The sequence below is a fragment of the Gallinula chloropus genome (assembly GCF_964237585.1).
Source record: "Gallinula chloropus genome assembly, chromosome: 2".
Lineage (NCBI taxonomy): Eukaryota > Metazoa > Chordata > Aves > Gruiformes > Rallidae > Gallinula > Gallinula chloropus.
The window spans coordinates 22,556,442-22,571,962 of NC_140086.1; positions in this window are offsets into that span (position 1 = coordinate 22,556,442).

Consider the following 15,521-nt stretch of genomic DNA (forward strand, 5'->3'; position numbering starts at 1 on the left):
GAGACTTCATCCCAAATAAATGTTCCTCTCCTGTAATAATTTTGTAGTAGAGCAGCAGGTATGACTAATTCCCCTGAGACGACTTAGAGTGATACAAAATTCATGTGTACTGCACTTCATGCTGTTACACAACACAGCTGTTGAGTAAAAAGGGTACATCCAGTGAAATCTGGAGAACCTCAGGCTGCCCTGTGTTGCAAGAGTTACAGGTAGAAGCACAAACTCCCCGGAGCAAAGAGCTCTTGTTCCTAAAAGGCTGGTACAAGATCTTTAAGAGGATCCAGCAGGCCTTAGCTTTTCATCCCAGGCGGTAAGTCCCAGGTTCTAGTTCCAAAGTGGTTCGGGTCAGAGAGTGCTGCCTGGGTTGCTGAATCACCCCTTATGCTTCCCAAAGCAGATGACTACTGAGATATTTCTCAGCAGCTTCTCAGCCAAACACTGACTCACAACCATCTTACTTTCCTACTGAGATGTGCTGAGATCCCTCACAGCACCCAAGCACTGCTGACATTTATAGTCCACATAGGTACTTGTGCTACCAAGGTCCCTGGATCAGTGGGGCAGTGAGGGGAAGCAGACACTTTTTTCATCACTCTGATAAGTTTTTTCCTGGATTAATAAGACTTTTTTTTATTTTTTTTTAAAGGAGATCCAACAGGCGTTTTGTTTCAATCAGACTGCCCCACCAGTAAATAGTCCCCAGGGTGATGTAATACAACAGTGTCTGAAGCCAATAAAGAGCTCTAACACACACATCCCACTTACCAGGGATTGCCTGAGCCCTAAGTGGGCACAGGGCATGGCCCAGGAAAGCTGCCAGCTGTACTGGGGTCTCCACATGAAAACCTGAGCGACACAGTCAGTGTCTCACACCATAACTGTGTGAAGCAACTTTCTAGACCCTAGGTGCTAAACAACCTACATGCTGGGACAGAACTTTGAGGGAGTCTTTTAGTTTTGTTTCATTTCAAGTTAAAAGCTGAAAGGGCTCCAGCAGGACGGCATCTCCTTGCTCGTGTGCTTGCACATCACTCAGGTTTCAGTTCTAGCTGTACTTGCAGGAACTTCACCTTTGGAGATGTTTTTTTTCTAGCATGATTTTCAACCCCTTGAAAAGCAACTGGCAAGAGAACAATGAAATGCTTCTCTTGCTTTTCTGTTGTTTTTACCACTGCTAGGGAGGAGTTAGACCATAAATGCAAAGTAGGTTCCTAAGGCGTCATACCCAACCACATTCCTTCTCCTTGAGTTCTATGGAGGTGGCTGGTTTTGCAGTTGTAGTTCGCATCAACTTCCAAATTTCTGCCTTTGGTGGAACATGGAGCAAATTAATGCATAAAACCAACAATATAACCATTACTGCTCTTGTATCTAAGCAGCTGGTGTCATTTTTGGTTTGTTTATTAAATCACATGGACAATAGTAACAGTATCAGAGTATGACAAGGTTCAAATGAGTTCAAAAACCCTTCAAAATAAAAATGTTTACATGAATAACATGAGCAAAATGCACTAGTTAACTCTAGTAAGTAAATGGTTTAATTTTATTTTCATCAATTCCTAGTGGAACTGAGAAGCCTTTTTTGAAGCTGCATTTTCTTTCTGCAGCTGAAAGAATCTTTATTCTTCGGTGTCTTTTGAATTGCTCTGAGAGACTAGAGAAAAACAGAGTTTTGTGTTCTTTTGCTAAAGAGACGAATGCAATCAATAGCGTGTACCTCTGCATCAATATCCATTCTGATTAATTAAGCAAATTACTTCTCACTGGCAAGTGAGTATCTGCACCCTTTGGATTCACTCCTGAGCTGAAGAGCAAACCCCGAGGTAGGTAGCACTTGTGGGAGTGGGTCTCTGCAAGAGTGGCAATGTACCAAAACCTATGGCAATGAAATGTGTTTTACTTCACACATTGGCTGCCATAAAGCAGATGGCAGCAGCTTTAACACAGTAAGGTAACCGTACAAGAATATTAATTCAATAAGATGAATTTTGCACTGAAAATTGTACCAGAGAAGAAAGTGGACAGAAAAGCAAACCTGCCTTCAGAGGCACAGAAAATACACAGAATCAGATGACTCTTTAGCCTGAGTCCATCGGTGTAGGGCAGGAAGAGGTTGATGGCAGGGTGTGAGTGAAGAATCAAGATCTGCAGAGATGGGGGGAAGGGAGGGTGACTTTATAACTTTTCTTCTTTTATTTCAGCCCCCAAGGTGGTGGAACCTAGCGAGAGTAAGATTAAGAATGCCAATGTTTTGGTCTTGTTTAATTTGTGATGCTGGTACCTTCATGCCAGGAGATTATTAAAGCAGTAATATGTGACCTCTCTCCATTAATCGTTAGCAACAGTATGGTCTCCCAGAGATCCTGTTCATGAAGCTTGGGCTGTGCTTTAGCTGTTCTGGTTTTATGCTGCCTGATGCACACTACGCAGCGATGCTTTTCCTCCTTGTGCTGTCAGTTACGGATCCTCTGGATGTGCTGGTTTCTATGGCTGTTCCCTACTCCAAAAACTCCAGTAGGAAGTAAAGGGACAGGGTGGGCAGGGGAGGAGTAGGGGAAGGGACTCTGGGGGAGTTTAAATTCATAATTTTTCTAAGACAGGCTTAAAATAATTTGGGTTTATATTTTTCCCTCATAAAGTCCATACAGACTTGTGGTATTATTAGTTTTCCCCTCCAAATTTCTGGGTCAAATTAATTCTTTTGTATCCCAATGACAAATAGTAGGTGCATGTCAGCTTTTGCATTTGCTTTCAGTGTTAAGTGCAGAAGAAGCAACAGGAGGTCTTGGCAAAAGTTGTCCGTCCTGTCTTCATCTCTTTTTGTGGTATCTCTGCTTGTGCTGTTATATATTGTTTAGCAAGTCCACCAGCTAAATCTGGTTTCAAGCCTCTGGTTTTCTTACAAAATAGATCATGCCAGAAAGAAGATAGGAGGTTGGTTTGCTTACCTCAGGAGCCCTGTGGCTCAGGGGGCTTCTCTAGGGAGTAGTGAAGAGTTTGTACTTAAAACCTTTTTTTTCTAGTCAGGTATTTTGTGCATCTGAGGAGAAATAAAATGAATTAGCTCTGTTATATTCAGTTGACATCATTGCTCCAAGCTTGCAATATGCCTGGAAGCAAGACTGCCTCTGAAGCACTGTATGTTTGAGGCAGCTTTCCCTCTGAAAGCAGGTAAGTAATAAAGCATCCATCTTTACTGAGTACTTGGAAAATATCATCTTCCTGGGTTGTTTGCTCAAATATTTCTCTCAATTTTCAAATGTATACTGTAGAATTTCCACATTGCTCTGCATTAATTATGCATTTCTTTCAACAAGGAAATGATAGCATTAATTTCTCTCACATGGACATTCAAGACAAGAAAGTTTTCAGCCCACAGCTTCCTGGAAATGTCTAGGTGGTACTCAATATGAGTTACAGCTGAAGGTTTGGTAAGATGTCTCCAAACAACTCATAAATAAGGAGGAGTTAATTAACTCACTCTTCCGCTGTGTTATTTCATGTTTGAAGATGACTCTGAATCAGAACCTCAGATACCAACATCCACAAAGTCTGAGACCAAGGTGTTGAATTCCCACGTCGCAGCCAGCCAACTTCAAGTTGGATTAACCCACCAAATAATTTTCCAGATTCCTAATGGTGAATAACTATGCCCCAAGAACATGGAATCATGACAGTGTACTATCCTGAAAATTTCATGGCCATTTAAAGTTCCCAGGTTTCTCAGCCTTTGAACTGCAACTGGACTCCAGTGCTACCCTGTCCTTCTCAACTGCCCAGGCCCCTTCCCCTGCATCTCAAGCAAGATCTCTTCTTCCATCTCATCTTCCTAGTGATCCCACCACGAGTTTTGCATAAGCAGGAGGTTTAGGATTGGTACAAACTTTCCCAGCAAGTAGTGGAAAACTATTAGGTAGCGGACATCGAAGTGCCTTCACTGTGTGGCATCTTACTGATATGACTAAAAATTGGGCCAGTTGGGCATGTTTGTGCTGTGTCCACCGTGCTTTTCAGTGAGATGCACAAAGAAATTGCTCACTGCCAGCATGTGGAAAGACAAAATCCTGGGTTTGCCCCCATCTAGTCAATATTCAAATGTTTCAAAGTTACACCAGAACATTTGCTTCATCTGGGAAGTGAGGGTGAGTATCGTTTGCTAGTGAAATAAAATTGTTGTGGAAATTTTATTTCCTGTGGGACAGGAAAATGTTTGTCAACTGTGTGCCAGGCTTTATTTGAGAATGTTTAAAAGTCTATTGGCTAAGGAGCCTGAGTAGAATAGATAAAATGTAACATCCAGCAAGGATATTAGGTGTAAGCGCAGTAAGGATCATAGAATCATAGAATTGTAGGGGTTGGAAGGGACCTCAAGAGATCATCGGGTCCAAACCCCCTGCCAAAGCAGCTCCCTAGGACATATCACTCAGACAGGCGTCCAGACAGGTCTTGAATGTCTCCAGAGAAGGAGACTCCACCACCTCCCTGGGCAGCCTGTCCCAGGGCTCTGTCACCCTCACTGGGAAAAAGTTCTTCCGCATGTTGGTGCGGAACTTCCTGTGCTCCAACTTGCAGCCATTGCCCCTTGTCCTGTCCCCACAGACCACTGAAAAGGGGCTGGCTGATTCCCCCTGCATTCCCTGCTTAAGATACTTATAAACTTTAATTAGGTCCCCCCTTAGTCTTCTCTTCTCAAGGCTGAAGAGTCCCAACTTACTCAGCCTGTCCTCATATGGGAGATGTTCCAGGCCCCTAATCATCTTCGTGGCCCTTCTTTGGACTCTCTCCAGGAGATCCCGGTCCTTTTTAAACCAAGGTGCCCAGAACTGGACACAATACTCCAGGTGGGGCCTGACCAGGGCAGAGTAGAGGGGGAGGATCACCTCCTTTGACCTGCTGGCCACACTCCTCCTGATACATCCCAGGATCCCATTGGCTCTCTTAGCCACCAGGGCACACTGCTGGCTCATGGCCAACCTGTCATCTACCAGGACCCCCATACAGGATCATACAGAACAAGCCTCCAAATTCCCAACAGGGAATTTGCAGGTGGCACTCCCCAGAGGGAAAAGTTATTGAGTTTATTGCTAAAAGGGTGCAAAAATACCACTGCTACCCTGCAGAAGCTGCCACTGGCATGAGCTGTAAAGTCACTGGCAATCTCAGACCACAAATGGAGTTGTAGCACTGTGTGGTGATGGATATATTTCATGCACCCAAGTCTCTGCAGAACTCCTCCACATAAAATCTGTTTACCTTGTGCTCTGTTCCAAGACTACACTTTGTCCCTAATTAAGAAGGTAAATCATAAAACCTAGTTATGAAATCAGTATTTCATGTAACTAAGTATCATACTGGGTAAACATTTATCACTTAAGATGTTCTTGGCAGAGTGAGTCTGAAATTTTATGGCCCTAATACCTAAATCTTAATTAAAATAGCTTTGACTTTTCCCTTCAGATGCATTCCTGTCTCTGTGGGTATTACAAGATTAAGCAGGTACTGTTATGTTTTAATTGTTTATAGGTAATTCATTTGTTTTGTTATAGACTAGATGCTCTAGCAGCCTACAGCAACCGTGCAGGGAAATCTAAATGCAATTAAAAAGGAAGGAGGCAGACATTCCATGACTGTACATTGAGGAATTGCTGATTCTATACATACAAGGTCCCTTCAGTCAGCCATAAACCTGACAAAATACAACATTTTGCTCACTTCACAGGCTTTATTTCCATTCCCCACAGTGCCAAGAAGATGGAAAATAAGGAGAGGGAAATTTGCAGGGTTTGATTACATTTGTATTATCAGTGTGTAGATAAAACTTCCATTAGGACCAATCATGTTAAATTTTTAAGCCAGGTTTTGTCGTTTAATAATGAAAGCATTTTAAAACAAGACATAAAGATCATCCCCATTCGGTAACTTTTGAGTGCTTGTAAGCTTCAGCACAAACATTTTCTGCAGTATGAGTCTTCCTTTTAACTCCAGTGCTCCTGCTGAGCTTTTTTAAAAGTCTCCCTGCCCATGTCCTCTTTTAATCTGTCCAAACACTACGGAGTCTAGAGCAACTTCTTCACAAGGCTCCTCCAAAGTTTTGACTCCTCAGCAGGAGGTGCAGTGGTACAAATGTTATGAGAAGTGGTGAAGGGAACTGCGGTTGTTTAGCCTGCAGAAGAGGAAGTTGAGGGGAGATTTTACTTCTCTCTACAGCTGCCTGATAGGAGTTTATGGAGAGGCAGGGCCTGACCTTTTCTCCCTAGTGACGAGTGATAAGACAAGAAGAAATGGCATCAAGTTGTACCAGGGGAGGTTTAGATTGGATATTAGGAAAAACTTCACAGAGAGGGTCGTTAGGCACTGGAACGGGCTGCCCAGGGAGGTGGTGGAGTTTCTGTCCTTCGTGGTATTTAAAAGACAGTTAGATGTGGTGCTGAGGGACATGGCTTAGTAGTGAATGGCAGGTTAGGGTGATGGTTGGACTTGATGATCTAAAGGGTCCCTTCAAACCAAGACAATTCTATGATTCTATGATACAATACTGATGCTCTTATACATGGAGATGTGAAATGCAACTGTAAATATTTTGAGGTTTCAGCCTGTTTAGGTTGGTACACAGCATCTGACTCACCCGCTGCTGCACAGTGCCTGTGTTTGCTGTTGTGTGTCAGTGCAAGGAGAGAAAGCAGATGATACCGTTTTATTATGCAAAATCATTTCCACCCACCCTAGTGACTCACCAGCACGTCACTGAACAGGATTTACATCAGTTTCAAAATATATCTCCGTTCTCCATTCCCATCTCAGCTGATTATTTATTTCTTCCTTCCACCCCTCTGAGTGACGACAACCCAGCTACGCGCTCCCCTCTCGGAAGCGGCGCAGGGCTGGCGGCTGCGCTGGGCCGGTTCAGCTTGGTTTGCTCTGCCAGCAGCAAAGGTCTCTCATGTGTGGACGGGGAAGAACTGCCGTGGTGCAGGGCTGCATCTTCCTTCTCCACCGAACCACCGAGCCCTTTGCCTATGATGGAATTGTTTTCTTCTTCAGCTGAGGCTTTCCTGCCTCTGTTAAGAGCAGGTCCCTTCGTTTGTATCTTAAAGAGTTGAGTCATCTGTGAATTAACGCGAAGTATCAGCACGATCTCTGCTTGCCCTGGTGTGCCCGTCTGTGAACAGTGACAACTCAAGGGCTGCTTAACTTAAGATAGACTCATTTGCCTCGGCTTAAATTTGATACTGCTTTTAACACCTTAGTCAAGCAACCTGCAGTGGCAAGACAGTCAATTCAGGAAAGGAAAAATCCAGATAATCTGGTTTAGAATAGCTGGCAGTTCTCCAGGGGTAACACACTGTCTCATATTGTGGAAGCGCTATAACTGATAGTTATAGTATAACTGTTAATGGTATTAAATAATTAATTGCATTCTTAATTATTAAATTATGAATTTTGTGGCTCTCTGCTCTGTCACACTTTGTGGCAGTAGATGGCATTTAAGAATATTTGGGCTTAAATTAAATTGAGGTCAGACAGATTCATGAATCTGGAAAATTTGGAGCTTTAGCTCTGTGCCTCATTTCTCAAACCTGCAAAATGGCAACATTCCAGCCTTTGGGTTGCTGCCAAAATAACTATACACTCATTGCATGGGATTCCGTGCAAACTGGGACATAGTGTATAAAAGCAAAAAGATCTGTCAAACAGTTAGATCTGTCCTGGGAAGGAGCTCAGCTGCTCTTGAGAAGGTGCGTGCACACAGAGCTGAGGGAGCATTGTCCTCTGCAGCAGCTACTGAGCCAGAGGCACCTGTCCCACTCCACAGACCCCAGGGATCCCTGCCTGGGGGTAATATTTACCTTCATCTGTTTTCTCCATTACTGATGGAACTCTCAGGTCTGGTTCTGTCTGAAGACCCAAACTTAAAGAAAACCCCTCTGAAAGCAGCTTCACTCACCCGCTCTGTAATCTGGGCCAGGTGTACTGAAATGTGGTGAAGTCTGATAAATATCTCTCCCTTCCAAGATTTTCTACAATTCTTTATCAGTCTCCATGCGCCACTTTCCCTTACACATTCCTAGCTCCATACTGGTTTTTAGTAGTCAGAAAGTTCTTTATCTTTTTCAGCAACTCTTCAGGCCTCCACTTCCACAGAAAACAGTATGATTGTCTTAAAAATAATGAGGATTTACCTTTCCCTTGGAATTTTTTGCAGGGAAAAGACAGGTGTTCCCATTCTGACTCCATGACTGACTTCATTTCCTCTTTGAAAGCATGTTTGTAATTACAACTAACTACAAAAATAAGACTACACAGGAGCTTCTCACCAGCCAGAAAGCTGCATCCCAGCCCTAGCTGAATTCCTTTCAACAGGCCATTTTCTTCTTGATTAGTCACGGCAGACATTTTGAACAAAGAACTGGGTAATAATAACAATGACAACAACAATTTAATCTTATTGTCCTTATTTCAGAAGCTTCTGTTGGTTAGGTTATGAAACACCATTTCAACTGACTTTGGGTGATGCATTGCTCCGAGTTCAAAACCCACTGATTTAAAACTTCCTTGCTGTGGTGTGGTTGAATGATGAGCTGAAATTTCTGCCTTTTTACACACAGCACCAAAGTTTCAACTTGAACAGTTACCAGATTTCACTGTAAGACATTTTCCATAAGTGCTGCTTAGAGTACCAGGATACTGCTGTTATCCTTCAAAAGCACAACACAGGGGAGATAATACACTGAATAAAAAGCTGTTCTATTTAAACACCATGGTTTTCCTTTTAGGTTTTCTTCCTATCTACCTTTTGACATTTGAACATGGCAAATCCCACCTGGTAGCAACTTGAGAAGAAGTCAGTTCACTAGGATACAGCTGATCTCAAATGGCTGAAAACTCACGGTAACACAGAAGAGCCAAAAATAAGAGAGAATTTTCAGTTTTAAACAGAGAGGATGGCACTGCAGTCATTCAAGTATAACTATGGCTTGCTGAAGTGTTAATCTGTTTAGCTGTTTAAGACTATTTTAACAGCAAATAAGCATTAGCTCAGTGAGCTGTTTCGATCCAACTGCAAAAGTTACTTGTTGAAATTCTGTGAATTTTGCTACACACAACTTTCCTGCTGGATTTAAACACATCCACTCCCCTGCCTTCATCAAAAACAAATTTATAGTCATGATCAAATACAACATAAATGTTATAAAAAAGCTTGACAGCTTCAAAAATTACCTTCTCCTAAGGATTATCCCTACCTTGCTACTTGTTTTAAAAGGAATGTGGTTTGTGTTAGCTATGTACAAAACCAGAGAGCTGCCTGGGAGGAAAGTGTCCCACCACGATGCGAGCGTTTCGTTAGCTGCCTTCCACTTCAGGTCTCCTGCTAATCATCTTTCTTGGTTCATGAGATGAACTCACCATACTAAAGGTCTTCCCTCGAGATGGCATGAAGGACTGCAGATTAAGATAAAATAATCATGACCTTCTTTCTGATCTTCTTTGATGCTAGCCTAGTAAGTGAGATGAAATGTAACAGATTACAGAGTCTGCTCAGACCCAAACCCCCCGGCTAGGGAGAGGGGAAATGAAGCTCTGGTGATTTCTGGCAGCAAAGACCCTCATCCAAAAACATGAGGAGTCCCACATGAAATAAATGAATACATCTGTGAGAGGAAGTTAGTAAAGTCAATTCTGTCCCTGCTAAAGAAAGATTTTTTTCTTTTCCCATCCTTCAGGAAGAGTCAGAGGTTTGTGCAAGATTGCACACTGCAAATAGCGTTTGCCTGTGAGAAGTGATCCAGGAAAGGGACAAGGAATCCATGTATGACCACCGCATTACTCACAATTATACAGGCTTCGAGGCCTATTATTATACTCAATGGTACAAGCACTTCATCTCTGTCAGCCACATAGCCTTCCATAACTGCAGCCTGGCCACAACCCTGGCAATGCAAGTCAGAGAATGGGAGAAGCCGAATTTTGGATAAAACCACAGTGGTTCATCATCTGCACTGAAAGAGAAAAATGGGAGTAAAGAAGAGAGGCCAAGAGAACAAAAGCCATCATCCCAGTATAAGGACTCCTAACTGAGAGGTTACACCGAGTACAAGAAGGAGACAGAGACTAAACAGCTATTTTAGTGAAAAGAACCAGTCTTCTCCGGATGTCACCTGATGCACACACACAAAGTCCGGTCATTCACGCCAAGCACCTTCCCTGAATTTTTGATTTATTCGGGAGCCGTTTTCAGAAGGAGCTGTGCTACAGGCCAAAACACTGCTGGAGGGCATCACCTCGCCTGGCTGTTAAGTCTATCCATGACATCCCTTCAGCAAACAGATCATATATTTGCAGCTTCACTCTGCACCTGGGAGCCCTTAGCATGTGCTGGGGATTTATTATGCTATGTCGGTGCAAGCAGAGCAGCAGGAGCCAGCAGGCCTCAGGGCACCAGTGGCTGGGGGTGGCACTGGGGCCTGGTTGCTCTTTGCATTCCTGATGGTTGAGATAAAGCCAAGAGCCCAAATCTGCTGCCACTGGTCACAGCAGCATCACTGATACAACACTGGTGTGTTCAGTATTCAGCTGGGTTTGCAGGCACCAGGAACAGTAGCACCTGTGCCTCCTGCTCTGTGTGCAGTTCATCATAAGGACTGATTTAAATAGCTTCAACAACAGCCAGAAAGCAACAGCAGAAAAAGTGTCTTCATCTTGTAGCAGCCTGGTAGAGCACTGCAAAACAGTGATTTGCAGAGAGCGTAAGGACTGCAGGACAGGAGGTTGGAAACATTGTAGTATGGCAACAAAACCCTCAGGATTCAGTTAGAGATGAAGACACTCTGGCCCACTACAGTCAGTGGGGATCTAGGGAATAGCTTGGAGAGCTGTTTGGCTGTCAGGCCAGAGAGGCTTCAAGTCAGGTGCATAAGCAAAGCTTCTAGAGATCCAGAGAGGATCCAGAAGGATACAGGCCTCCTGTTGTCCCCACAATTTACCTCCCAGTCCTACCAGGGTATCTCATCTGCCTTACGGTGTGTGAAGAGGCACCGGACATCTCTGAGCATGCGGCTGTAGCAAACTCTGCATCTTGGGTTGCCAATGGTGAGAGCTCAGACATCCAGCTTTTGTGTAGATGAGGTGACTTTTGCTGCCTAGAGCTGAACCTCACAGCATTCCTTGCATAGTTAAGCTGCCTGCTGTCCACTAGCTCTGCCCCTTCCATTCTCTACACAGGATGTTCATGCTGACAGTGATTCCTTTGCCATGTTATGCAAACTGTTGGATACTTAAAACTTACTCCTCTGACATATTATTTTCAGATTTACTTAAGATATGGCAAGGTGTGATTAATTACATGAAAAAAAAATATTAGTACTATGAAGTAGCTGAGCTGCTTTTAAAGGTGGTTGTGAAATTCATGTTTATCTTCTTGAATAGGCCTTTTTTTTAATTATTACTAGGAAATGATTCAAGTGGGATAACATTCCCACATAGATATTTTAAACATAAATGTGTTCTGTATTACAGTGTGTTTCAATTCCTGGGGTCAGTGGCATGAGAACCAACGAGAAATAGAGGTCTGAATGAGGAACCTGAATTGTCTTCCAGCAAAGCAGAACAACAGGAAAATTATAGGTTTGATTCAGCATTCTGAGTGTAATCCTAGCCTAACTGAAACAAGTGGCAAGACCATCATTAACTGAAATGGGGACGGTATTTAACTCGCTCATTTTAGAATTTCAAAATTGGGTAGGCAAGGTTTGAAGTGCCTGCATATTTTTTAAAAAAAGCATTTTTATCATTACAACAGTTTTTTCACCTAAACATGAAAGAATCCTCTTCTTCCTTTCCTAAGCAATGCCTTTTCAGAAGGTCAGCTCAAGTATTTAATGAACCTAAAGCTGTTTTTAAGAATAAATGGCCTTTTTGTTTTTCAAATAATCTGAAGTTGTGTTTATACTCTACCTAAATAATTATCTTAACATGTTTTTCCTTTAGGAAAAAAAATATTAGAAACTTATTATTTTCTTTACAGTACCAACCACATCCATTATCAGAAAAGTGCCAAATGCACATACCATGATCCATTCTGGTGTCAACAGCAGTTTAATTATAATATTTCCATGGAGTTCAGTCCCACTTGAAGACACACAGAGTAACGGGCTTGAAATTGCTGTTCGTATTAATGGTGACTACTACAGCTGTTATTCTTTTGAAGATGACAGTGGTAACTGTCTACTCGGCACTTAAAAGAAACACAGCAGCAGGCTACCTGGGTAGGTGTTTCAAAGATGGCTTTAGAGTCGCTGTCTCAGAGACACGATTCTGAGAGGTTTGGGTCTTTTTTCATTCATCTGGAAAAATAAGGCATCTTTTGTGTTGTGTTTGTACCACCTCGTATCTTCAGAGAAGGTTCCTTGGTGTATCCACTGAGCAAGAGGAGTCAGTCAGAGCTTTGTCTACCAAGGCTGAGGAAAGAAGCTTGTTCTAAGCCATTGCCACAAGCTGAGAAGTTCCAGGTCAGGACCAGAGTGAAAAATAGCTCAGAAACACCTTCACCTGCTGACAAAAATGCTCCCAGATACACATTTACAAGCAGTTTTCTAAACTTTCATAAAACTTGTCATTACAAGGGGATCATTTATGCATCTGTAGAAACGAACTCTCCCAGACAGCTTAAGGGTATTAGAGTATCATGGTATTTGGGAAGAAACTTCCTATTTTCCATTTCACTCTGCTGAAGTAAAATTATGTTAAATGATATTCTTCAAAGTTATTCCCCCCCAGTTAAAAACGTGACTGATTTACTATTCACAAATTGTGGATTGGCCTGACAATATTCTGCTGAAATAGTAGTTTTGTTGGTGTGAAAACTGGTACATCCATGACACACCACTATAGCAATGGTGTGAGAACTAATCCTTTTTCCATGTGGAAATGCACTCAGCGAGTGTTACTACTCCATAAGAAGGCAAACCCTGGCACTTCACATCAGTGCAGCTCACACAGCATGTTGTGTGCAGGTTAAGAGTGGAGGCAGAGCAACCACAGCCCACTGGTTCAACATTCATTCATTCATTCATTCATTCATTCATTCATTCATTCATTCATTTATTTTTAGTGGGAAATAATCTGTTTGGGGGTAGAAAGCAGGCAAAAATATTTATTACTTTAGAGGAAATGACAGCCTGGAAAAGAGGAGGCTAAGGGGAGACTTTATCGCTCTCTACAACTCCCTGAAAGGAGGGTGTAGTGTGGTGGGAGTTGGTCTCAGCTCCCAAGGAACAAGTGATAGGACATGAAGAAATGGTCTCAAGTTGCACCAGGGGAGGTTAAGACTGGATGTTAGGAAAAATGTATTCACTAAAAGAGTGGTCAGGCATTAGAACAGGCTGCCCAGGGAGGTGGTGGAGTCACATCCATCCTTGGAGGTGCTCAAAAAAAAATGTGTGGACATGGTGCTCCAGGATGTGATTTAGTTGACATGGTGGTATGGGACAGATGGTTGGACTGGATGATCTCAGAGGTCTTTTTCAACCTTCAAGATTCTATGACAGCAAGGAGTTTGTATGGGGTGGGGCTCTGCATCACAGACATTCCTCTCTGCGCAAATATTACTCATCACAATCTGAAAAAGTAAATTTAACTCAGGCCTTACAGTGTCCCTAAATGTGCTGAGCACTTCTAAGCATCCTCACTGCCCAGCCTGCAAGCCATGGGCTGATAACGCCCATGGTGCCCCATGGGCACTGACCTCCCTGCCACAGCAGTGCCGGCAGCACCGCAGGCTGGTCACGGCGTGACAAACCTCTCTTTGGTTACCTTTGCTGTGCATTTTCCTACTGCATTCATCTAACCCTGGGACACATACTGTCATGTTCTTTTCTGGCACCTATTTACTGAACCTTGGCCTTGAACCGAGCTGTACCAGCCCAGATACAGGTATTTCTCATGCAGATTAATTGCCTTCAGTAGCTGGTCAAAACTTTGTCATTTTATCTCGTCTCTTTGAACACTTGCTGTGCTATCAGTAACTGAAAAATCCATATACAATTCAATATTTCCAGACCCTTAATCAATGGAGTATAATGAGTCGATTGATCAAATAATTGGTCAGTGTACACTTCATCTTACAATGCTTTGGAGCACTGACAATTGCAGCAGCACGATGGCCTTCAAGTCATGTGCTCCAGTGCCTGGCCCAGGTTGGATAAGCACTTACAAATAGGTTGCAGGTCTCTTGTAACAACACAGTCAACAAGTGTGTTGTGCAATGTAACCAATTCCAAAAGAGTTTTGTCCAAGAAATAGTTTTGCTAATGTCTACCAAGTTTCATGTGAGTGACTACGGCAAGTTCGGTTGCTGTTTAGCTACAGGGGATAAAGACAGGATGTGTCCGAATTTAGCACAGCCACGCAGGGACTGCAGATACTGAATACTTCTAAGAAAACCAGGCTGCTGAGAAGAGAGGAAGAATATTGCTTAGCAACATGGAAACATTCAAAACTGCAACCTCTGGTAGAGCAGCAGCTTATAAATCCAAGAGGTAAAAGGGAAGGGAGCAGTGGTAGAGTGTAAAAGAGTGACAAGGGGAAGATGGGAAAATCAGAGTAAGTGAAGGAGAAAGAACTAAGAGATTGAGTAAAGAGGATGCAGTGACCTACAACAGAGTGGTGCAACCACACTGATAAGAGAGAACAAGGCTGAGGAGCAAGTGTGGCTAATCCATTGCCCTTCAGTGCTCTGGTGTGGAAAGCAGGTCCTCACCAAGTGAGGATGTTCTGTGCATCCTTCATTGATATTTGTTCTTAGGGTTGTTTTTTCTATCACATTTACAGGTGAGATTAAGTTTAAAACAGTTCTTGTGTTTTCTGTTAGCCAAAGCAGAAAACCAGCACATGCAAAGCCAGGTGGGTTTCAGCCAGACCAGGTGGTAGATCTGCCATGGTCCAACACCATTCCTGACACAAGGTAGAGAATGGCAAATCAGATATATGAGAGAATAAAGTAACTGTGTAATGATGTCCACAGCACCTCTGTCCCCAGAGACCATGAATTTCTCCTGAGGAGTCTGGAAGCAAGAGGCAAGACTCTGTCTGGTTCTGTTAGAAGTTATCAACCCCCTAAATTCTGAATATTCAACTTAGATTTTAAGTTTGTTGTGGAAGGAAAGCTTGACAGCTCAGGAGCTACAGGAGTATTTTCACACATCACAAAAGGAAAAAAAAAAAAAAGAAATCTACTCAAAGAGCAGAAGTGTTTCAGAGTGTTTTACAGCCTTCAGCTGTAAAAGACACTCCCTGTCTTGCTGTGGCAGTGAAGGAGGGCGCAGAAGGTGGGAAGCTGAGGAATTTATTTGATAAAAATAGCATGTGATTCCTAATAATCCCTTCATTTATTATTTAGTCAAATCATGGGAAATAGTAAACAGTGTAGTCAAAGAATTCACTTGTAGAATGTTGAAATCCTATAATGTACCTGACATGAGACATGTACATGTTTGAGCAGCGATGCTGAGTGCACCAGGATTCTG